The sequence below is a fragment of the Carassius gibelio genome, chromosome A23 (genome assembly GCF_023724105.1).
Source record: "Carassius gibelio isolate Cgi1373 ecotype wild population from Czech Republic chromosome A23, carGib1.2-hapl.c, whole genome shotgun sequence".
Lineage (NCBI taxonomy): Eukaryota > Metazoa > Chordata > Actinopteri > Cypriniformes > Cyprinidae > Carassius > Carassius gibelio.
In genome coordinates, this window is record NC_068393.1 from 25,203,760 (window position 1) to 25,225,229 (window position 21,470).

Here is a 21,470-nt window from a genome sequence, read left to right on the forward strand (position 1 = left end):
GTATACAAGTGCCATGACAAGTCTCAGTTAGTCTAGTACAGAACACATAGCCAGGTATATATAAATTATTATTATTTTTTTTAATTAAATGAAAAGACAAGAAAAGGAAAAGTACTGGTGTTAGTAGGTTAAGTGCAGGCGAAAAAGATGAGTCTTTAGATGTTTCTTGAAAATGAGTAAAGACTCAGCTGTACGAATTGAGATTGGGAGGTCATTCCACCAGCTGGGAACAGTCCAGGAAAAGGTCAGTGAGAGTGATTTTGGATTTCTTTGGGATGGCACAAAGGATGGCAACTCTCCAAAAGTTTCAGTTCTTTTGTCAAAACAACTGTTTTCAAACAGCGAATGAAAGTTATGAAACACACACTGCAGGAGTGTTTAGCGCTTCTGGGTCCGAATAAAATATCAGGTCATGCGCAGACTTTTCTGTCTCTTTGAGTTTAAATCTATGTTTATTCACACCAGCTCTTGAAAACTCCTATAGGAACACATTTGACTGAAAAGTGCGGGGGACGAATTTCCATGATATTAAAAGTGAGGGGGACACGTTCCCCGCGTAATCCACGCCCCTGATTTCAATTACTTTTGGATGTCAATACTTCTTGTACCTCAGTTGCATGTGTTGTGTTTTATGAATTGTGGATGGATTTCTCAACTGAGAAATAAAGTTGAACAGAAATTATCTTGAACTCTTAAAGATGATGATGAAAAGAAAAGGTAAAATTGCATATCAAATTATATCGAAGTATGAACTAACTTGCGCAATACAGTAAATATTCTTACTCTACCCTAAAATCAGTGAAAAAATGTTTTTCTCAGTTTACAGAAAAGTGTATGTTACACATCCTTTCATTATGATGCAACATTGTTTCTTCAGGTGAGTGTTTAACATCTTTATTATTGTGGGGATTAGTGTGTAAGTGCTACACACACACACACACACACACATGCATCGGTCAGAGTTTGGGATCAGAATGATATGTTCTGATGAAAAAAAAAAGATTATTCTTTTTTTTTTACAGGAGTTTAAATATACATTAAAATCTATTTTATTTCTGTGATTTTCAGCATCATTACTCCAGTCTTCAGTGTCACATGATCTTCAGAAATCATTCTAATTTGATGATTTATTATCAGAGTTGTGCTGCTGAAACTGTGATATTCTTTCAGGATTCTTTGATGAATGAAAAGTTAAAAAGAAGAGAAATTATTTAAAATAGAAGACTTTTCTAACAATAAAAACTAGAGTTCAAAAGTTTTAGGTCAGTAAAATTTATTCTTTCTTTCCAAAAAACAAACAAACAATAGAAATCTTTTAGGATGTATTGTTGATTGTTTTGATTCAGTTCAGCACTTTGGAGCATGTTCGCGACTCTGTTGATTCAGATCGGCATTTCGGAGCCTGTTCTCGACTCGGTTGATTCAGATCAGTGCTTCGGAGCCTGTTCGCGACTCGGTTGATTCAGTTCAGCACTTCGGAGCGTTTTTGCGACTCCGTTGATTCAGATCGCAGATCCGCACTTCGGAGCCTGTTCGCGACTCTGTTGATTCAGTTCGGCACTTCGGAGCCTGTTCGCGACTCGGTTGATTCAGATCCGCACTTCGGAGCCTGTTCGCGACTCGGTTGATTCAGTTCGGAGCTTCCGACCCTGTTCGCGACTCGGTTGATTCAGATCGGCGCTTCGGAGCCTATTCGCGACTCGGTTGATTCAGATCGGCGCTTCGGAGCTTGTTCGCGACTCCGTTGATTCAGTTCGGCACTTCGGAGCCTGTTCGCGACTCGGTTGATTCAGATCCGCACTTCGAAGCCTGTTTGCGACTTTGTTGATTCAGTTCGGCACTTCGGAGCCTGTTTGCGACTTTGTTGATTCAGTTCGGCACTTCGGAGCCTGTTTGCGACTCGGTTGATTCAGTTCGGTGCTTCGGACCCTGTTCGCGACTCGTTTGATTCAGATCGGCGCTTCGGAGCCTCTTCGCGACTCCGTTGATTCAGTTCGGGACTTCAGAGCCCGTTTGTAATTTTTTACAATTCAGATCTGGACATCGGAGCAGGAAGTTTTTGTCAAACAGTTCATTGGTGATAAATGAATATTTGACCTGAGGCTTTTTTTTAACCTGTCGATTTGATTTTTAAATTATTTCAATTACTTTTGGATGTCAATACTTCTTGTACCTCAGTTGCATGTGTTGTGTTTTATGAATTGTGGATGGATTTATCAACTGAGAAATAAAGTTGAACAGAAATGATCATGAACTTTTAAAGATTATGATGAAAAGAAAAGGTTATATTGCATATAAAATTATATCTTATATATAAGTATGAACTAACTTGCGCAATACAGTAAATATTCTTACTCTACCCTAAATCAGTGAAAAAATGTTTGGCTCAGTTTACAGAAAAGTGTATGTTACACATCCTTTCATTATGATGCAACATTGTTTCTTCAGGTGAGTGTTTAATCTTTATTATTGTGGGTATGTGTGTGTAAGTGCCACACACACACACACACGCACGCACACGCGTGCACGCATGATGAAAAATAAAGATTCTAAATTTTTTTTTTTTTTACTGGAGTTAACTCATCAAAACTGAATTTATTAAAAAGTGTGTTTTCTTGCACTAAAAATCTTTTATCTGCACTGATGTTCACTTCATTGAATTTGCACTCTATCTGTCATTTGCCTTGCGCTGCTTTATTTAACTTTATTTTAATTTTATTATATGCCTTTTTTTACATTCGCTTATTGTATAGTTGTATCTACATTTTATATTTGATCTAGATTTTTAGGCTTTAATGTTAATGTTATCTGTGTGCACCGGGGTCTGAGTGTAACGCAATTTCGATTCTCTGTATGTATGTGGAAACCGTGAGCATGCGTGAGGAGTGAGACACGGCATGAACGCCAAGCTCTGAGAAAAAGTTTGAAAGTGACTAAAATAGAAAGGAAATGGAAAGAAATGATCGGCAAAGATGATAGAGTGAGGAGGAGCAGTTGTAGTTAAACGTTTGTCTGGAAGAAAAGAATGAGGAAACCGCAGGTGGGAGCAAACACAAGAAACGGAATACAAGGTCAAAGTCAAAGATAAAGAATCTAAGCCTACAGGAACAGGCAACCCCTATAAAAGTTATGGCTGGAGTTGGTAAACAAGAACTGTCGGAGTTGATCCGCTCAATTATGAAGGAAGAAATTGCTGTAGCGCTGACCACACTTCAACCACAACTGAATTCTCTTAAAGTACAAATGGAGGAATGTGGTCGGAAATTAGATGATGTGGAGAAAAGTCTGGGTTCCATGGATGAGTGTGTTTCTGTACTAGAGGAGAACATGAAGAAATGCGATATGGATGTAAAACAATTGTATAAAGAGAAAATTGAACTCCATGATGAATTGGAACGACTAGAGGCGCACAGCCGGAAATTCAATTTAAGAGTTACCTACATGGTCTACCGATCGGTGTGGAAAAGGGGAATCCGACAGCCTACATGAACAGTCTGGTGAGGGAGTCGTTTAAAGGGAAGATTGGGACTGAGCCTGTGGTTGAAATTGCCCACCGTGTTGGCCCAGGGAACAAAACAATGATTATGAGAATGCAACGTTACATGGCGAAGGAAGAGATATTGGCGCTGTCTAAAAAGGAACGTATATTCAGATACGAGACAAGGCTTCAGTTCTTCCCTGATCTAACGTCAGATATGGTCAAGCGGAGGGAAATTCACTGATCACCAGAAGGCGGAAGCTTACTGGGAAGCTGTTGATAAACATCCGAAACTGAATTAAACCGTAAAAGAGGTCTATGGGTTATAATAGTTTCATAAAGTCATACAGAAACACGGGACTTTGAATAGTTGGAGATGGTGTTAAGCATATTACATTCACTGAGATAATATGTTGGTTGTGGTTGTGTGTTTGTGTGTGTGTGGGGTGGGAGGTAAAGGGTTATTGGGGGAGTGTTTGTGTTATGTGTTGATGAGATTTTGTGTTGAAGATGGCTCTATTTTTGATGTAATGATATGTTGGTTAACTGTTAGCCTACTGATGTAGAATGCATGGTCTCATTGTATCACAAAAGGGATTGAGGTTGGGTCATTTGAATATTTGTAGCTTACGTAATAAAGTTATTGATGTCGATAAGATTCTGACTGAATATAAATTACATATGCTTGCAATATCAGAAACGCACCTGAATTCAGCAATAAATAGTGATGTATTGAAAATAGAAGGTTATAATTTGCTCAGACTGGATAGGGTACAACTAAGGGAGGTGGAGTAGCCATTTATTGTCAAGAGCATATACCAGTGATCTAGGATGTAAAGAGGTGGAAGTCTTATGGCTGGAAATACAACTTCCTTATATAAAATCATTATTGATGGGATGTTGCTATAGACCCCCAAGTGCAACTTCATTGTACTTGGATAATATAAGTAAAGTACTGGACAAAGTATGTGATACAAATTATGAGGTGTTTTTCTTAGGAGACTTTAATATAGATTGGAGTGTGAGAGACTTTCCACTTAAGGCGAGATTACTTTCTCTAGCTAATACATGTAATTTATCACAAGTAGTCAAGAAGCCTACCAGAATATGTAGAAGAGGGGATGGGGTTAAATCTGCAACTTGTTTTGATTTGATATTTACAAATGTTTCTGAGCTGTGTTCCAGTGTAGCTTCCATTCCAGTAGCCTGTAGTGACCACAACCTTATTGTTATTGGAAGAAAAACTAAAATACCAAAAAGGGGTCAGAAGATTGTTTTCAAGAGAGTTTTCAAAAACTATAATGAAAACAGTTATAGTAATGAAGTAAGAGAGGTGGACTGGTCTGAAGTTCTACGAAAAGAAGATCCGGATCTTGCTCTGGGTGAGTTTGACAATGTATTACTCCCCATTGTAAATAAATTTGCACCAATCAGGAAGTTTAATGTACGGAGTTTTGTTTCTCTTTGGTTAGATCAGGAATTAAAAACATATATGATTGAGAGGGATAGAGCTAAGGCAGATGCTGTAAAATCCGGTAGTGAAAGGGAATGGGGTAAATAGCGTAAGTTAAGAAACATTGTTACAATGTTGAATAAAGCCAAAAAAAAAAAGTATTATTATAATAGAATTAGTAGTAATAATATTGACAGTAAGACAATTTGGAAGGTTCTTAATCAGCTTATGGGTAAAAGTTGTAGATTGACACCATCTTGTTTTAGAGGCTGAGGGTAATTTTATCACTAAACCAAGTGGAATTGCTAATTATCTGAGTGGTTATTTTAGTGATAAAATTCAGGAATTAAATAATGGTATGAAGACAAATGATAACTATGTAGAGTACTCATCTAAACTTATTACCAAAAAACTGATGACGAATAAATCTTGTAGTTTTCATTGTGAAAAAGTTACGGTGTCTACAGTAGAAAATTTAATAAGATCAAGCAAGAATAAACCAGCAGGGATTGATAATTTGGATGTTAGATTGCTTAAACCTGTAGCAGATGTTTTGGCCCTACCTATCTCTCATATTATTAATTTAAGTTTGGAGAAATCAGTCTCCCCAGCTCAGTGGAAGATTGCAAAAATGATCCCACTGCCTAAAAATCATAAAGAGAATTTTTCAAATGATTTGAACACAGCTCATCAACATGCCTATAGGAAGGGATATTCTACAGCTACAGCGTTAACACAAATGACTGATGAATGGCTGAAAGAAATCGATGCAGGAAAGATAGTGGGCTCTGTTTTACTAGATTTCAGTGCTGCTTTTGATATTCTTGACCATAAACTGTTAATTAAGAAATTGTACTGCTATGGTTTTGACAGGGATTCTGTTGCATGGATCAATAGTTATCTTACCAATAGAAAATATTGTGCATATTTCAATGGAAGTTTCTCAGAAATGAGGGTTATGAGCTGCGGAGTGCCACAGGGGAGTTGTTTAGGGTCACTTTTATTTTCAATATTTACTAATGATTTACCTTTAGTTTTAAACAATGCTTCCATTGCTATGTACGCAGATGATTCTACCATATATTCATCAGCGTTTATGTCAAGAGAGCTTGAAGAGACTCTAAATGAAGAGCTAGTGCATATTAGGAGATGGGTTAATATAAATAAATTGGTACTTAATATAGAAAAAACCAAATGTATTGTATTATGTTCTAAAAGGGTAGGGAGAGTAGAGCCAAGACTGCAATTAAAACTAGATGACATAGAAATAGAGCAGGTTACAGAGGTTAAGTTACTTGGTGTATTGATTGATAGCCGTATGTCCTGGACAAAACAGATTGATGAAATGTTGAAGAAAATGGGGAGAGCGATGGCTGCAATTAGATATAGTAAAATATATTTACCAAGACATTTGATTAAACAATTAATGGAAGCTTTGGTTCTCTCTCAGCTAGATTAATGTACAGTCATATGGTCCAATACATCAGAATGTAATCTCAATCGATTACAGGTGGTTCAAAATAAAGCTGCCCGTATAGTGCTTAATTGTTCATATAGAACTAGAGTTTGTGATATGTTGAGTATATTAAACTGGTTACCAGTTAAAAGTAGGTTATATTATTCTCTTCTTGGTTTTGCAAGAAAGGTTATAACAACAAGGACTCCTGTTATTTTATTTAAGAATTTGAAGTTTTCTCAGGATGGACATGAATATGGCACACGTCAGTCATCCGTAGGGAGATTTCTCCTGACTGTTTATAGAACAGGAGCTGGACAGAGAACATTACACTATAGGGCCATGGTAGCATGGAATTCCTTACCTAGTTTTTTGGTTAATGAAGCTAGTAAGATGGTCTTTAAAATTAAATTGAAATTGTATTTATTCACACAAGTTTTTATGTTTTTTTTTACTTCCGTTTTGTTAAAAAGGTGTTATATAAGTAAAAGTTTTTTCACCCTATAAGTATACATGGGTTTTTAGTTCATGAGTTTGATTTAAATTTTTACCAACTTAAATCAAGGAATATTTTCAATTCATCTTCTACTAAATATCTTTGTTTATGGTTGTATGAATGTATGCTTATTTTGTAAAAATTGATATGTAATAGTGATTTTGACCACAGGAAGAACAGCACTCATATGTATATGAGATGGCTGATTGTTGGATCAATAAACAAAAAAAAACAAACAGACCATATTGGTACAATTACCTGGTCCTGCAGATTTGCCTTATACAACATAAGGAAGATTAGACCCTTCCTGTCAGAGCAAGCCACCCAACTTCTTGTCCAAGCTCTTGTTCTCTCCAGACTGGACTATTGTAATGCTCTCCTGGTGGGCCTTCCTGCATGTACTGTCAAGCTTTAGTACAAACTTAGGTGCCCTTCAGAAGCTTGTGTTCTGCAAGTAAACGATGCCTTGTGGTGCCATCCCAAAGAGGTTCAAAATCACTCTCACTGACCTTTTCCTGGACTGTGCCCAGCAGGTGGAATGACCTCCCGATCTCAATTCGAACAGTGGAATCTTTACTCATTTTCAAAAAACATCTAAAAGCTCATCTTTTTCGCCAGCACTTAACCAACTAATACTAGCACTTACCTTTTCTTTTCTTGTCTATCAAATTAGATTAATTAAATTTAGTTTTAAATTGAGTAATTTAATGTCAGTAATATGAACTTTTTAGAGTTTAAGACCCCCACCCAGTTTCTCCAAAACCACACCAAATCCAGTCTGATTCGTTCATCTTCCTCATGTACATTCAGAATTAATGCTAAGAGATCAGAGTCACACAAGATGACATCAGTGTCAAATGATATTTCATGCAAAGCTTTATTTTCTGAGGAAAAGAGAATAGAATGAATCATGAATGGACAGAAATTCAACAACGAAGAAAATCACTGACAATCAGAAATATGTTTACATACAGGTGGTTATTTGTATAATTGTATGCACAAATGTCAAGTCAAACATGTAATTTTTCATTATTTTGTAAGTGCTTCTGTTACGATCGGGAAGCAACAAAACAAGGGACACACGAAAACCAAATTATAGGCTCAAAGTGATATTTATTTAATGACAAAATAAGACAACACTAAATTATAGAATGAAAACAATTAAAGAAAATAACAGTATTTCTGTATTCACCAGTAAGGTCAGTGTGTAAAGCAAGATGCAGGTGTGAAATGTAATGTAGTGTTGAAGTGAAAATGAAAAGAGTAACAAAATACAACAAAACCAAAGCGTCAAAACCAGAGACTGACTCTCCCAAGTCAATTGGTGATCTCTTAAACAGCATCCAAGGCACGAACACAGGTGTTTCCAGTAGACTGGCAATTTAGGTGATCAATGGGCTCAGGTGCCAACCGCAATTCACAGAATCAACAGCAGGTGTCGTCACACCCCTCCCCATAAGACAGGGACTCCCACAAAGATCCCTGTAACAAAACAAAATTCAGTCATAGGGTACACTAAAGTTCAGAACCACAGACAGCTCCCAAAAACACCAAAGAGGAATAACGTCAAATCCAGTAGATTAAACTGCATCTGGGGCACGTGACAGCGCATCAGCTACCACATTTTCCGATCCTCGGATATGTTGAATATCTAGACAGAAGAACTGCAGGAACAAGGACCACCGAACCAACCTCTGATTCGGACACTGCAAAGAATTCAAAAAAGTTAATGGATTATGATCCGTGTAGATCAAAATAGGTGCACTCGAGTTAAGGTAAACTGCAAAATGCTGCAATGCACAAATAAGGGCTAATGCTTCCTTCTCAACAACAGAATAGTTACATTGGTATGTGTTAAACTTTCGCGAAAAGAAACTAACTGGATGGTATACTCCGTCCACATCAGACTGCTGCAGGACAGCTTCAGCTCCCACATTACTAGCATCGACGTGCAACTTGAAAGGTTTATCAAAGCACGGAGCCATAAGCACGGGCGCTGAACACAGCAAAGATTTCACATTCTCAAAAGCCAATTCACAAGTGTTAGACCAGTTAAACTTTGTCTTTCCCTTTAACAAGTCTGTAAGCGGTGCCACCACAGTAGACAAATTTCGACAAAAAGACCGATAGTATCCGACCAACCCTAAAAACCTCATAAGCTCCTTCTTTGTTGTTGATGAAGGAAAGTTCTGAACAGCCTGCACTTTAGCCTGCATCGGACGCACTTCACCGTTCCCCACCACCTTCCTGAGATATGTCACGGTCGCCTTCGCAAACTCGAATTTGGCCAAGTTCACTGTAAGTCGAGCATCAGCCAAACATCTCAACACCGAACGCAAACGTTTTAAATGAGACTCCCAACTGTCACTAAAAACTACCAAGTCATGCAAATAGATGGCACAACCCTCAAGACCACAAATTACTCAGTTCATGAGGCGTTGAAAAGTCGCTGGAGCATTTTGCAGGCCAAAACTCATGACCTGATAAGAATGTAACCGTGACAGAGTGACAAAAGATGAAATTTCTTGAGCCTAATCGAATCCATAAAATCACTTCATATTGGCCATGCAGAACATGACAGAAACTAACACATGATAGCAATGTATAACTGTGGAGTAGACCTGCAGATGAGGTCAAATTGTAACAAACTATTAAAATTGCCAAATGCCTCATTTATCATTGCAAAACAATGCCAAAAACAACAGGCTAACACATAATGCAACTAGGCATAGGCATATTTATGAAATATATTTTATACATAAATTAAGCCAGTATTCAAACTAATACATTAAGCTGCAGGTAAATCTTACAAACCTTACATCAACCATGCTCTTGTCATCTGATAAGTTTAATTAATGTGCAGGCTAGATTCACTTATAATACTTCGTCATTAAAACACAATTAGGATTTATGAAATCATAGGCATGAATTAACGTCGTAGTAATTAATAAAACTAGCTCACAAATTCTTAATTTGGTGAGAATTAATTATTAATTCATAGGTAGCAGTTCTTATTTGCACCGTTTAAACGTTATAAAATAAAACTTAATTAAATATCGATACTCACCGTCTGGTTGCTGTCCACGTCGTCCATCTTTAATTAGTGTTGATTCAGTACAGTAGGTGGCGCTGTCACAAAAATACTAGGGTCCTAAAGCTGCGGTCACAGAATTGCGGTCCTGTAACTGCAGCCTCCGGTTGTGCAGGAATACCCTTCTCAGTTATCTGGCCAAAACAACACTGAAACACCTCTGTACACACGAAATATCCAAATAATAAACCCGCGATTACAATAGTAAAGCTTGGTATGAGAATTTATTGAGATCTTGGGCGTTTTTATAAAAAAAAAATCAAAAATGTACATTGGAAATGCTAACTTGTGCAGCGATGGAAAAAGGCTACAAATAACATATTTTTACAACGGTAAACGACCAAATTCCACCCCTGATCGCTAAAGGAAGTTATTATAAACACTTGATCAGGGTTTAAAGTGAGTTTTGAGTAAAAGTGTACTAATAATTTCATAAATTGTCAGATGTAGCTTGATGCTAACGTTAGCTCCGATGCTACTAATAGCAGGTGCTTTTCTTCTTCATAATGCATTTTTGTCACTAATTCACGTAAGGTCGTAGGAAAATGTTTTGTTGTATTTTTATAGTAAGACTTTTGATAAATAAGGGCTAAATGCAAAGAGAGACTGAAGTGAGATCGCTGCTTTGTTGCTTTGTAAAGCCTGAAAAACCACAATCAAGGCTAATAAAGTGGAATAAAAACAAAAGAATAATGGTAAAAGAATAATGCGGATAATGTGTCATACCTGGCGGAGGTGTGAAAGACTCGTTTGGTGAGAACAATGGAATAATGAATCGGGCAGTTTTCACAGCCAAACACACACAAAATACACAGGAGAGTTTACATGTGAGATCTCACAGAGATGACAAGGGCCATAAATCAATCTGATTAGCCTTCTCTAAAAACACACATGACATGGCCTTAGAAAATATTTCATAAAATTCACAGTTTTACAGATTCGATTATGGCGTTTTGGAAGACTTGTGGCCTTAGCTACACTGTGTTTTCAAACTCATTTCCTACATCAACAATTTTTTAAATACATTTAAAACATATGTTTTTAATATTTTTATTTTTGTTTTTATGTTTGAGCTTATATATCTCTATTATCATATAAGTCTGAGTGATTCTGATTCCTGAACAGTAAACTTTAAAGTGTCAGCTTTATGAACAAATGTTGATCTAGTGAGAAAGAATCATGAGCAGAAACCTTTTTATTTTGGGTATGTAATTTCGGTCTCCATGCCAAAAAAGGGGGGTTACTAGTAAGGGGTTAACTAGCAGGTTTTACATCCCTTAATATAAACAGAGGCATCTCGTTTTAAACGCGGCCAAAAGAAATATCGCAACAGGCGATCAAAAGTCTTATGCACCCCCGGGTGACCTAATTGATCATGCACAATTTCGATCATTTGTCGAAACTTAGTAGGAACAACTACTTGAAAAACAGGACCCCCAACGAAATCTTTGTGAGGACTCCATTTTCTCAACAACACTCCATTGTGAACGAAAAATACACGGGCAACGTTACACTCCTCTACTGGAAGAACAGCACTCTGAAAAAGTTAATCCAAAGAGGAGTCAGTTCACTGTTCCTTTCCTAAATCCTCTACACTGCACTGCAGAGGATGGCAGCTACAGTGGGCTCTCCAGAGTTGAGTCAGGTTCCCGTTGACCCTCCAGAGTTGAGTCAGGTTCCGGTTGACCCTCCAGAGTTGAGTGAGGTTCCTGTTGACCATCCAGAGTCGACTCACGTTCTAGTTGATCCTCCAGAATCAAGTCAGATTCCTGTTGACCTTCCAGAGTCGAGTCAGGTGCCCGTTGACTTTCCAGAGTTGAGTCATGTTCCAGTTGACCCTCCAGAGTCGAGTCAGGTGCTCGTGGACCCTCCAGAGTCAGGGTTAGTCACCATCGACTGCCCAGAGTCAGGGTCAGTCACTGTTGACCCTTCAGAGTCAGGGTTAGTTCTTGTTGACCTTCCAGAGTTGAGTCAGGGGCTCGTGAACCCTCCAGAGTCGAGTCAGGTGCTAATGGACCCTCCAGAATCAGGACTAGTCACCGTTGACCTTCCAGAATCAGGACTAGTCACCGTTGACCTTCCAGAGTCAGGACTAGTCACCGTTGACCTTCCAGAGTCAGGACTAGTCACCATTGACCTTCCAGAGTCAGGGCTAGTTACCATGGACCTTCCAGAGACAAGGCTAGTCACAGTTGATCTTCAAGGACAGAGTCAAGTCACTGGTGATCTTCAAGGACAGAGTCAAGTCACTGGTGATCTTCAAGGACAGAGTCAAGTCACTGGTGATCTTCAAGGACAGAGTCAAGTCACTGGTGATCTTCAAGGACCGAGTCAAATCACTGGTGATCTTCAAGGACAGAGTCAAGTCACTGGTGATCTTCAAGGACAGAGTCAAGTCACTGGTGATCTTCAAGGACAGAGTCAAGTCACTGGTGATCTTCAAGGACAGAGTCAAGTCACTGGTGATCTTCAAGGACAGAGTCAAGTCACCGGGGTTCTTCATGAACAAAGGCAAGTCACCATTGATCTTCATGACCAAATACAAGTCACCAATGATCTTCATGAACAAATGCAAGTCACCATTGATCTTCATGACCAAATACAAGTCACCAATGATCTTCATGAACAAATGCAAGTCACCAATAATCTTCATGAGCAGAGTCAAGTCAGCACCGATCTTCTGGAATCCAGTATAAACACCATGGGATTACCAGAGTTTCGTCACTTCTCTGTGGAACTACTCGAGCCTCTCCACGTCTCTGATGAACTACCAGAGTCTCTCCTCGCCTCTGCGGAACTTCCACAGACTCATCATGTTTCAGTCGAACTCTCTGAGCACCCGACTGTTCCTGTTGTGGCCACGGAGGCTACCCCAACATGTTCATGTTCTATGTTTCAGACTTACTCAACCAGACTTGTCCTCCTGTTGGTCCGGCCGCACGGATGTGGTGGTCTTCTGCTCCGCCCTGGTGGGCATCCTTCTTGGACTTGTGTTTTTGTGTTTATTTTTTGTTATTTTTCAGTCTGTGTCTTTCTTTCTGTTTCCTCCTATGGACCTGGCCCTCCGTCCCTCCCCCTGATCCTCTGCCGTTCCACCTCCCTCCTGGGTTTCTTGTCTGTGTCTCTCGTTCAGTTTCCCTCTAAGGACCTGGCCCTCCGTCCCTTCCCCTGATCCTCCGCTGGTCCATCACCCTCCAGGACTCCTTGTTTTGTGTTGCACTTCTCTTGTCTCTGTTTCCCCATTCTACCTGGTCCTCTTGTCTCTGTTTTACCATTTCATCTGGCCCTCCGTCCGTCCCCCTGATCCTCCGCCGCTCCATCTCCCTCCTGGTCTCTTTGTGTCTTTGGTTTTCCCTTGGGTTCGGGTCGAGCATCTGGCAGCTGCTCCGTGGAGGAAGGGGTAATGTCACGCTGTCTAGTCTCTGTTTCCCTGGGTGTCCACTAGTGGGCTTACTAATTGCACCAGGTGCAGGCACTCTAGTGTCATTAGTCTCTCTATATATTCCAGTCTTTTCCTTTTGTTTCTATGGAGTCCTTACCCTTCGTGTATGCAGCATTCTCGTCATCTGAGATTCCCCTTCGTCTTCTCGTATTCCGAGTTTCTCCTTAGTCTTCTCGTCCTCCGAGTTCCCGTTGCATTCTTTTCCAGTTCCCTCCTTTTTTCTTTTGTTTGTTTTGTTTTGGACTGATTGTTTGGTTTTGACCCTGGCTTGTTTTGACAACGATTTTTGGATTACCCTTGTTTGAATAAATACCTGCTATTGGATCTCTCGCTCTCCCCGTGTCTCTCTGTCACACGAATCGTCAAATTCCTTCATCTCAGTGTCTAATAAACCTTTTTCGATCAACTACATTTTCAAAGCTATTTTAACATTTTCTTTGAGCCTTTTATCTTTAATCAAAATTTCATAACGTTCGGCAATACTTAATAATTGCTCTTTAGTACACCTGTCCAAAAATTAATGGGAAGGTGAACTAACTCCTAACTCATCAATATCAACCATGCTAAAAATTACCAGAATAATTTAATAAGCACAGTGCAATCAAATAACGAGAGTTTTCCCTCTACCTTTCCAGTACCTCTACCTAACTCAACCCTAGTCTTCATGCGATTATCGGTGGGGGGTATTTATGTACTATAGCCCGCTGGGTGAAAAACGCAACTGGTCAAACCAGCGATGCCTTCAACACCACGGATGTGCTCCCGAGATAATTACTACTTCCCACTTTCACCGCAACACTACACAAAAATAACAAATCCGACACGTCTCAAAAGAAACATGCCGCTATACCTATCAGAGAAAAATCACGTTCAAAAAAATAATAATAATGCACATGTACTTACCAACTGGTGATTTCACACGGTGAACAAATTGACTTTGGTACAAATCAATTTCGTTTGTCCAAAAATAATCAATGCAATCAAATAACCTAAGCAAGGACGAGCCCCCAATTTGTTACGACCCTTGGCTCAAGGAAAGCAACAAAACAAGGGACACACAAAAACCAAACTATAGGCTCAAAGTAATATTTATTTAATTACAAAATAAGACAACATTAAATGATAGAATGAAAACAATTAAAGAAAATAACAGTATTTCTGTATTCGTCAATAAGGTCAGTGTGTAAAGCAAGATTCAGGTGTGAAATGTAATGTAGTGTTGAAGTGAAAATGAAAAGAGTAACAAAATACAACACAACCAAAGAGTCCAAAACCAAAGACTGACTCTCCCCGGTCAATTGGTGATCTCATGAACAGCATCCAAGGCACGAACACAGGTATTTCCAGTAGACTGGCAATTTAGGTGATTAATGGGCTCAGGTGCCAACCCCAATTCACAGAATCAACAGCAACAGCTTCTAAGTTTTTTTTTTGCTTTTTGCTTTTGTATATATTTGTAGATACTGTAATTTGTCGCAATATTGGAGTATCAATAAGCACTATTTTAATATTACATTAATCCATTTATGTTTGCATGCATTCTTTGTAGATTGTTTTATACAAAGTAACTTACAAATGAGAAACATCACAATCATTTTCAGTGAGACAAAAATAGTCATACTCCACAACATCATGTTTATTAGAAAGCTGGATTAGGAAAGTCCCTAAATGCAAATGGTGATGGAAAACATATGAGATAGAAGAAAAAATTATATTTGAATGCTTTCATGTTTTGTCTGAGTGAAGGGAGAAATGCAAAAGCAGTGAAATATGATCTCACATGTAATTCTATAAGTATTTTGCATCACAGTTTCCATTTAGGAACTCTGTATGAAACAAGCAAAAGCAGAGGTTAAAATACAGAATCATTTTCATTAAATTGCATGTATGTATTTACATTTATATGATTATATATAAACATATTTAAGCCATCTTAGATGGAGTTTGCTTAGCCTATTGATTCAACAAAAAAGTAAATATAAGTAGTAAGTAGTAAATAATATGTGCTAAACAAACAAACAAAAACAATAATAATGCAAAATGAAAGGAAACACAGTAAATATTTGTATCCATCACCTCATGAGTCATGAAAGTGAATCATATAACCGAACTTAAACAAGTGAAAACATTATAGAAGTTCAAATAGACATTAGACTATAAATGGAGATCATTTGAGTTCAAATAACAAGAAACTTCCTAATTCTAACAATGAAATATACATTTTCTGTGCAGCTGCTTTGAAATGTGTATTGTGAAAAAGCAAATATTTAATTGAATATTCAAATATGGAAATTAATTGAATTGAATCGAATTGAACTGAATCGAATTGAATTGACTCATTTGAGTCCAAACGGCTTGACTGAATTTGTAATTATTTGACTCACACACAGTGGGTGATTACTTAAATCATTTTAGTCCATTAAGGATTCCAAATTACATGACTAAAACTTTTTTAGAAACAATCTATGAGATTACAGATTATTAGTATTGTATTCTGAGTACTTTTTATGATCATAAATAATTTACTGCCATTGTCTGAATATGTAATCAATAAGATCAATATTTAACAGGTATCTGATTATGGGCATTTTAAATATTATATAATCTCATCACAATTACTTCATGTTAGTAATCTGATAGAGTAATCTGGATCACATGTACTTGATGCAGATGAAGTTGTTTTCTTCAGTTTCAGGAAGGCTGATCCAGTGATTATCACTGGTCCGAATGGCTCCGGATCTCACCGTCTGATCACATTCGTCCAGTCCGATGTCATAATCAGAAGCCCACTGATCGTAGCACATGGTATGACTTTTGACCCAGAACCAGAGTCCCAGTTTGCAGGAGTGACGCAGACCCAGCCACACGTGATCAGAGAGAGCGCTCGAGGTCACATTCATCACCCGCTGCTGCATCTGCTCCGAATCCACCGACACCAGGTCCATGTCCATGTTTCTGCAGCGTCTCAGAGCTTCAGTCCACGTCTTATTCTCTCGGACCAGAACCAGCTTCTCTGGAAACACAAACAGATGAGCAAGAAAATCAGGATACAATCAGGATCTCTGTTTCTGCCCAACTAGGATTTACACAAGCTTCAGTCTGGATCCTGAGAGGAGATGACGCCAACCCCTCAGAGGACCTCAGATGATGCCAACGGTGAGACAACATAAACTACCAAAGTTTGATTGCAACATGACATTACAGTACAATACACTGACATGTAGACGTACAGCAGCTCAGAGGATTGATCTACTCACCATCATAACACACAAAGGGATGCTCTTCTGAACACTTCTCATCTGTCCATTGTCCTTCATCACTGATAACAATCAATGTGCAGGTCTCACGATTGTTGTTATTATTATTAGGTTTCCAGTGTTTGAATGTGGAGGTGCTGTTATCTGACCAAACCCAGAGTCTGTGCAGACCGATCCAGACTTGATTACCTGTTAACATGTTCTGAATCTCTTCATTCTCAGTCTGATTCCTCACGCTGGCCAGATCTGTGTGACTCTCTCTGCAGTATTTCTGAGCTTCAGTCCAGTTCTTTTTCTCTTGTACAGAGATGAATCCTTTACTGCTGCCTTTAAAACAGAAAGACATTTGAGTGAATCATGTTCCTAGTGGAATTAATTAAAAAAGGAAAATACATTAGTTCTTTCTGCTCTCATTTACCAAAAACAAAAGAATATATTACTATTTGACATAAAAACAGTATGTTTTGAGCACATTTCTGAGTGTTATGATCACTTACAGCTGAACTCACCATTATAGCAGATTAATTGCATTGTTGTACTACAGTCTACATCATGCCACTGTACTTTATGATCATTCCCACAGTTCATGTAAATACAGTCTCCATCTCCATTTGGTTGTGATCGTCCCCAGTTCCTGTACTGAGACTCGTGTTCTCTGTAGAAGGCAGGGTCACTCAGAGACCATATCCATGAGTCTGTGCTCCTCAGTCCAATCCAGACACGGTCAGCATTGCTGTTCACTCTCTTTATGGTCTGTTCAATGTCATTCTGTTCTTGTATGTCACTGATAGTGACCAGATCTGTGTATTTCTCTCTGCAGTAACTCTGAGCTTCAGTCCAGTTCAGGTTCTGATTCACAAAGTGATACTGACGCGGAGCTCGTGCAGAAGAACTGACCACAGCTGAGGAGAGACACATTCACATTCAAGACAAGAAGTGCTAGTACAGTAGTGGAGTATCTTAGTATTTTACTCAATCTCCTCAACAACACACACATTACACACTCATTCAAACACACTTGAACACGGTCAGCAGCACTAACACTAACTATCAACACTAGAACTAGTCAAGCACTCACTCACCTGTGAGCAGAAGAGACATACATGTGATTCTCTCCATTTCTGAGAGAAAAACACAAATCAGTCTCAAGAAACATCTGACCAGATCCAGAACATCAGATCATGCCATTTCTACTTTATCATTGCTTATTTGACTCTACTTCAGCTATAAATACACACATGAAGTTAACACTTACATGCAAAGTATTTCATTAACTGATATAATGTTAATATACCAACCTGCTGAAGTACTAAATTCTGTTTTTGCCTTTATCATACACTGACAACCACCTTAAACACAGATAAAGTGATATAGTTAACAAGACAAGTACTGTAAAATGACAAGAAATGTTAGATTTATAACAGTTTTCACTGTATTTTAGTGGAACATACCATTAACAAGTTTAACAGGTTTTCATCACAAGATTTTAGATGTTTTATTTGTGAAATTATGGTCAGTTTTTACAGTGTACTGTTTTATGCGGCACATACAGACACTGAGATCAGATTTTGCAGTATTGTAGTAAATGTATTACTGTAAATGCATTTTTATTACATTGTTTTCCAAAAACCACACAAACGTTAAGCAGTAAAACAGTTATTACTTTAGTATAATGTTATATAAGCACCACTGCTAATCACATCTTAACTCAGAGTTTCTTACCTGTAGATGCTGTGCTTCAGGAGTGATTGTGTGTTTGTGTCACAGACTGATATCAGTCAACGTCTCTTTCTGCTCCTCCCAGCTTTCAATTTCCTGGACAGAAAAACTCCCTTCTGTGGTTTATATCTGTCTTTTTCAGGTTTATTTCCTCGTTTCTTGCCTGAATATCTAAAATACACTTTAAAGTTTTTCATTCATTGCACTTTGTTTATTTGCGTCTGTAGATTTCAAATTCATATATTTAAAAGTTTTTTCTCCACTTCAGCATCTCTTACACACACCAAAACTTAGAGTTTAATTCCTTTCTGTATTCTGAAGGTGTGTATAGAGGGGTTTGTTCATATTTCATTCACACTGATTTATGTAACATTTTACTCCTAAACATGGTGAAAATATTTGTTTTCTGTCTGTTGACAGTATTTTCTGATTTATGGAGCGATAAAAAGAGAAATCCAGAATCCCATCTGCAAAAACCTTTAACTCTAATATGAAAACAAAATCAAGCAATAATTATGAGTCTGGATTCAGATTTCTGTTCTGGAAATGTATGCAAATCAGTGCATATTGATTTTGACAGTTCATTTTCATATTTAAACATTTGATTTAAGAAAACTTAATACAAATATGCAATGCTTAAAGGGTTAGTTCACCCAAAAATCGACATTATGTCATTAATAACTCATCCTCATGTTGTTCCAAACCCGTGAGACCTCCGTTCATCTTCTGAACACAGTTTAAGATATTTTAGATTTAGTCTGAGATCTCACAGTCCCTCCATTGAAGCTGTGTGTAAGGTCTACTGTCCATGTCCAGAAAGAGAAGAAAAACATCATCAAAGTAGTCCATGTGACATCAGAGGGGCAGTTAGAATTTGTTGAAGCTTCGAAAATACATTTTTGGTCCAAAAATAGCAAAAACTACGACTTTATTCAGCATGGTCTTCTCTTCCGTGTCTGTTGTGTGAGAGAGTTCAGAACAAAGCAGTTTGTGATATCCGGTTCACGAACGAATCATTCGATGTAACCGGATCTTCTTCAACAAGTTCACCAAATCGAACTGAATCGTTTTAAATGGTTCGCGTCTCCAATACGCATTAATCCACAAATGACTTAAACTGTTAACTTTTTTAATGTTGCTGACACTCCCTCTGAGTTCAAACAAACCAATATCCCGGAGTAATTCATGTACTCAAACAGTGACTGACTGAACTGCTGTGAAGAGAGAACTGAAGATGAACACCGAGCCGAGACAGATAATGAACGAAAGATTGACTCGTTCTCGAGTCAAGAACCGGTTGCATCGGTTGTCTGATCACCAGTACTTCTTTTCCCTTGATTCAAGTCTTTGGTTTACCTGCGCTCATAACATTAACACAGAATCAGTTCAGAATCAATCACCAAAAGAATCAGTTCGGTTCAGACGCTCTGTGAGTCGGTCTGCTTCACGCTGAATCACACATGCGCAGTATCATCAGCTCCTCGGGTCTCGAATCGGACGCGTCTGACAGAAATGGTTCTTGACTCTTGATTCAATGAGGTCCGAAAGGGCACACATATATTTCTGGTTATTATTATTTTTTTATAATAATACAATTTTAGTAATTGTTTAATAAACATGGATATTATTTTTGTATTCCCTGTCTCTGTTTATCTCCAGATTCTCGTGTCTGTGTTTTTCCTTGTTTAATTTACATATCGTTCTTCTTGTTTTTATGCAGAAAATAGTCATAAATGTCCCAGTGTTCCTCAGGGATGAATCATCAGATACGGACAGATTGAATCTTCAGGACTGAATTTGAATGTGTGCCGTTCTTCCTCAAAATGATGATGATGATAGTAAAACACATACACGAGTAAACCAGGAAACCAGGAGCACTTTTCAGGTCAAATATGCAAAAACATGTTTTTTCAGAACTTGTTAGAAATATAAAATCTAATTATTTTAGCTAGTTGCCAAGGCAACATTTCTCATATCTGTTTAATTTTACTTGTACTAAAATAACTTAACACTAAGATAAATATATCATAGCATAAATATTTCAGTTCCAAACAAACTTCATGTTTGGGATGTTTCTGCTGTATTTCACTTAATTGCCATTTGTTTTGATATTTTTAAATATAATTCAAAAACCATTTGTCTTTTTTAATTTTTGTTTTAAAATTGTTTCTAAGAGGTTTTTTTTGGCAGCATTGTATGTACACTGAAAAAAAAATGTATTCATTGAATTTACTAAAAACAATTTATGTTAAGTGGTTACAATCAATTTATTTTAGCTATATTTAAATTAATTAATTTAGTTGATTAACTTTCAGCAACATTTCTTTACGTAAATATAGCTAAAATAAATTGATTGCAACCTCTTAACATAAAAAAAATTAGTAAATTCAATTATTAATTTTTTTTTCAGTGTATGTGTAACATAAGTATCAAGTATCAATAAGCACTATTGTAATCACATTTTAACCTTCATCACTTCATTTAAATGCTTCTGCTGATGTTCAAATATGATGCAAATATTCCATGAAGTCACTCAATCAATATTTATCCTTTTATAATATAATTACGTTTATATGTTTATTCTTACATATATTCATTGTAGATAATTTTACACAAAACAACATCACACACAATTTGTTATTGAGCCAACAATGTTAACAGTCAATAATGCAGAGTGTGAGGAGTATAAATACACATCATGAAAGAAAGAAATAAGACACAGGTGGGCAACATAATCAGTAACTATGGTTACAAATGAGCACATACTTAGAAACCATGACGACCAAGGAAACAATGAGATGCAAACTAAAAGTCCATGAAAATAAAACTAAACATGACAAATATATAAAAGCATCTTCCATATATTGTCCATTTAGGAAACTAGCTAAAACAGAGGATAAAATACAGAAAATATTTATTTTAGATGGAGTTTGCGGAACATATCAGTTCCAGAAAAGTAAATGTAAGTGCTTAGTACTAAATATTACGCAATAAAACACAATAATAAAGCAAACTGAAAAAACGAAACCCACATAAATGTTTGTCCCCATCTCCTCATGAGTCATGAAACTGAATCAT

The 21,470-nt window shown here is 37.6% G+C and overlaps 2 protein-coding genes across 2 annotated transcripts in view; both read right to left on the reverse strand.

The window, feature by feature from the left end:
• LOC127944177 (C-type mannose receptor 2-like) overlaps positions 1-18,403 on the reverse strand; it is a 159,923-nt gene extending 141,520 nt beyond the window's left edge. The window contains exon 1 of the mRNA XM_052540004.1: positions 18,396-18,403. The gene's annotated coding sequence lies outside the window, so the exon portion shown is untranslated. The remainder of the gene's footprint in view (positions 1-18,395) is intronic.
• Positions 18,404-20,931: 2,528 nt separating this feature from the next.
• The window catches only part of LOC127944178 (C-type mannose receptor 2-like), a 44,051-nt gene continuing 43,512 nt past the window's right edge, over positions 20,932-21,470 (reverse strand). The window contains exon 6 of the transcript XR_008150292.1: positions 20,932-21,445. The gene's annotated coding sequence lies outside the window, so the exon portion shown is untranslated. The remainder of the gene's footprint in view (positions 21,446-21,470) is intronic.